Raw genomic sequence first — 4,946 nt, 5'->3', positions numbered from 1 at the left:
CACACACACACACACACACACACACACACACACACACACACAGAGTCACGCTGGAAAGTGAGCGACTGCGTGATCTCGCAGGTCTGACATCACAGCAGAGCAGCATGAGGCCCGACCACCGAGGATAGACGTGTTCATTCAATTAAATGATCATGTTACTGTTATTAAGCATACCATTTATTTATTTAATCATGTAACGGACAAACAAGGTTTAAAAGAGGAGAAAGTTGGTTAATTTTTCTGTCAAACGTTGACAGAAATATACAGTCGCTCTTTATGACTCTTGCTGGTCAGATTAAAAGTACTTTTTGAAAACATCAACCTTTAAGCAGGTATTAAGTGCACTTTTCATTGAGCCAACAGTTTTGTTTTTTCAAAATATAGGTTTTCTCATGTAATATTCTAATTTTAATTGTTGCGTTTTCATTAGTCGTTATAAGAAGATYGTCATGTTTAAGAGGAATTAAGGTGTTCAGACATCAGTTTTTTCCTAATGAATCTGTATAATGTTTCACTTGGTGAAGGAGTCGCCTAAATAAATAGACTTTTCAATAATATTCTACTTTATGGAAAGGGTTTCTATTTCTAGACTAGCCAAACCTCAAAAGTTGATAAAAGTGGAGCAGAAAAGAGGAGACAGAGGTKTTCACACCTGACAGTTTTAACCAATYAGTGACGTCACATTTTAGAGCAGGATTATCAAAAMTAAGCTTWTTTTTTTTCTACGCTTAACAAGCTGTAAAGTGTGTTTATATTTGTTCCAAACCAACTGGGTTGTATGATGTGTTGCGTTGACTCAGCTCAGCCTTTAATGCACACTGTACGTTAATGGCTTTAGATATGCTCAGCGTTTATGTTTATAAGATCGTCTAAAGCAYATTTWGTTTTTTTTTACCTGYATGAACACAAGTCGTTTACTCTTWGTGATGCGTCAAAACAAAATCCAGTCCAGCAAAGCTGCCTTCATAAACTAAATCATAAATGGAGTCCACCTGTTTGTAAACTAGTCTAAAGATGAATCTGTGAAATTTATCAGAGGACAAATGGGGTTCATGAAAACCAAGGATYGCAGCAGACAAGAAGCCCGTTTACGTTTCGCCACAACCCGAGTCGGGGAGAAGAGGAAGCCTCTTCGCCTACAATGTGTGACGTTCGTGAAACAAGGTGGTGGCTGAATCATGCTGTGGAGCGTTTGTTCTTCAGCGAGGACAGCTGAAGCTCTCAGACCTGATGGGAACAGGGAGGGAGCCAAGTGCTGAAAAAGAAAAACCTGCTGCAGCAGCCAGAAACTTGAGATACACACCCAAAACAGCTAAAAGCAATTAAAGGACTCTGACACAGATTCTACCCATTAAATGTGACTGAGCTGGAGCTTTTCCTGCAAAGAGACTTGGGCAGAACTTTCATTGTCTACAAATGGAAAAGCAGACACGAGCTAGGCTACGGCGAAACAGCTGGAACTGCAGCAAAATGTGGTTTTAAAAACTCTAACTTTCCATTTTCATACACATACATTTACTTTTTGCTGAGCCGAAACCCTAACAAAAAACAAAAACAGTTCGTATTCATAACGAGGTAAAATCCTGGAAAAAGTTCAGTGGGGCATGAGAACTTTTACAAGGTGAAATAATATGAAACATATGGAAACAACTTGCAACATTTCTTAAAAGATAAAAAGAAAAATAAAGTATTCTACTACATGTTTGAATGTTGCTAAAAGTTTGAGCCAAACAGCAAAAACAAGCGTCTCCCCATCCAACCAGAGTCCACAGACAACAGCAAGATGACAGCGATGGGTTTTTTATCAAACACATGGATCGATTTATTTCCAATCAACCGTCACCCAGCCAGCCAGCCAGCCAGCCAGCAGTCCGCTCGGTGAACACCAAACGCGGCTGAAAAGCGCGGATACTCACGGTGTGTGGTGAATCTCAAACGGCCTCAGAGTGAAGTCATCCCGCAGAGACTGCAACCAAGACATCAGCGCGGTTAGTGGGCCGATGATTGGATTATTTGGCTCGGTCCTGCGCTGGCGTCCCTCCGCTCCGCGCTGCTGCGTTCAGGACCGCCCCGGAAATTCCTCAATCTCCGTGTCACTTCGGAGATGGGAGAAGTTTCTGTTGCTGTTGTTGTCGTTGAAGGAAACGGGTGTCGGGACTTTTGACGTTAGTTAGCGTGATAGAGAAACACTTTATCGTGAAGGCTAAGTTGGCATAAAAATATGCTAACTTAGAAATAGGCTACTCAAATTTGCTAAGGAAAAAAACACACACAACGAAAATGACAGTTTCTGTAGTTTAAAACAATTTAACTTTTTTTTTTTTTAACCCTGCCCTTATTTGAATAAGTGCTTTTTAAAATGGTTTTTAATATTTTTATAGTGGTGAGMATGGGGACATTTTTAATCATGTTATATATAACATAAAAATAATATTTATTTTTTATTGTGTGTAAAGTTTCCTGTCTGGCAAGAAAGCTGACTCAGCTCAAAGTGACAAAATCTACCTAACGGTATAAATAAAGTTGATTGATTTGATTGACCATTTTTCTTGGGTTACTTGTGATCAAAATATTGAATGTTAACCATCTTTCAAAAGTATATTATAAAGAAACTGTAAAACGCAACAAGTCTGAACTCCATTTAAGAAACTTGGACGTCACCAAGCAACTTCAAATTGAGTATCTGATGTTTTTCCAGCACATTTGACATGTAGTAAAAGTCGCAGTATTAAAATGTTGCACTATTTACCAGCAATTCTGATGGTTTGTATCTCATCAAGCCAGGGTCACACAGAGTGCTGTTACAGGCTCTAATTATTCATGTAAATGCTTAATGTACAAACATGTAAAATAGAGAGATACACTGCAAAAACACAAAGTCTTACCAAGTAAGATTTTCTGGTGTAAATATATTAATATGCTTGAAATAAGAGAAAACTAAGTTACAAGTCATGTCTTAGGAAAAGAGCTTGAATAAAGTCAATAATTTCTGAATATTGATGGAAAAAGTCCCAGTTCCATTAGTAGATTATTTCAATCATAACATGTGAAAAATGTCTTGTTAGTGGAATAATCTGCCAGTGGAGATGATGCTTTTTCATCAATATCAATTAGGAAATATTGACTTAAAACAAGCTAACTTGTGAAAAGTAACTTGTAAGTTGATTTTGTCTTACTTCAAATGGACTAAGACAATTGCGCCACAACAATTAGCAAACCCCACCTGTTTTCGTGGTGAGACATCATTTTTTAAACAGCTGTGGTCCAAATTCTAACCTATGACCTTATATGGAAGTTGGTCTCTGCTTTGTGCAGCCTCAGGTCAACCCTGGTGGTGTTTTACTAAATGACCGATAATCCTAACTCCGTTCTAAACAAGTCTGTCAGAATAGACGAAGAGGAGGGAAAAATTGTTTAAAACTCTCATTAGCAACCAGAATTAGTTTTCTATTGTTTATTTGCGTTTCCTCCCCCTCGCTCACTCCTCCTCACCTCCATCCCACAGATCAGCAGATATTTGTGGACGACGCGTGGGCTGACAGCCGCTGTGACAATTAATTAGACATGAGTCTAAAGCTTTGGAAGTGTTTTTTTTWATTTTTTTTATTAAAGTACAGGAAATAGGGAAGTGGATGCAGAAGGAAGGGCCAGTCATAAGAGAACCACACTGTAAAACAAATGTACGTCAGTCACTTACCGTCACTTTCCTTATTTAGATTACAACCAGACCGTGTATAAAGGTTTAAAAACATATTTATAATTATTTTTCCAATAAGTTCTTAAACTGTTTGGTTTTTTTTAGAACTTTTTGAGTATAMATGATGAATGTGTGCAACGATTTCATAATGTAAACTGAATAAAAAGACACATACACATTTTTTTCTCCGTCTGAAGTAAAATCAGACCAAACATCTCTTGTTTTAATTAGAATTACCAAAAGTATTTCTATTTGCCAAATGTCACAATAATGAGAGAGAGAGAGAAATATGTTAGCGATTTCTTTATTAATGTTTTCAAAAATAACACATTTCCATACATTACCTCAGTATTTAGTAGTATTTCCTTTGAACTTCATAGGTCAAACCTTTTCCTGCTTTACCGAACAGTCCGAGCTCATTTGAGCGCATCCAGAACAAAATACCCGCGGGGCATGTTTCCCTGGCTCCTCAGTGGCCGTTTTTCCGAGACGGCACGTGAACGCACCTTAAAAACCCAAAGCAGAGAACGCCACCCAGCCATCAGACTTTAGATGAGATAAAGGAGCAATGTCCTCTGTAAGCGGTCTAACAACAAACATCTAGGAACGGAATCAGGTCTGAGCAGCAGCAACAAGCCTGCTGGCCTGCTGTGCTTAGCTTTTTAAGAGAGGAGGACTAGCAGACATGTTTATAAGAAGTAGATAAAGTATGTCCAGAACTGATCATCTGTGTATTACACGTGTCTGGGTGTGGATTAGAAAGCTTTTGTTGTCACGACCTTTTAATATCTGCTCTCTGTTCTGAAGAAAAAAAAAAAAAAAAAAAAAGAAAACCCCGAACTCAGAGTTCAGCGTTTGAGCTGCAGTGAAATGGCTCAACACTGACACCTAGTGTTGTTTTCGTCTTTCTTTCAGGATTTCGGTTGAAAAGGCTCGAATATAAAATCACATAAACTTATTCATGCAGGTCCTTCTCAAAAAATTAGCATATTGTGATAAGTTCATTATTTTCCATAATGTAATGATAAAAATTTAACTGTTATATATTTTAGATTCATTGCACACCAACTGAAATATTTCAGGCCTTTTATTGTTTTAATACTGATGATTTTGGCATACAGCTCATGAAAACCCAAAATCCCTGTCTCAAAWAATTTGCATATTTTATCCGACCAATAAAAGAAATGTGTTTTAATACCAAAAAAGTCAACCTTCAAATAATTATGTTCAGTTATGCACTCAATACTTG

The sequence above is a fragment of the Poecilia reticulata genome, linkage group LG10 (assembly GCF_000633615.1).
Source record: "Poecilia reticulata strain Guanapo linkage group LG10, Guppy_female_1.0+MT, whole genome shotgun sequence".
NCBI lineage: Eukaryota > Metazoa > Chordata > Actinopteri > Cyprinodontiformes > Poeciliidae > Poecilia > Poecilia reticulata.
The sequence above is the reverse complement of the archived record's forward strand: the minus strand, read 5'-3'. Positions refer to the sequence as shown.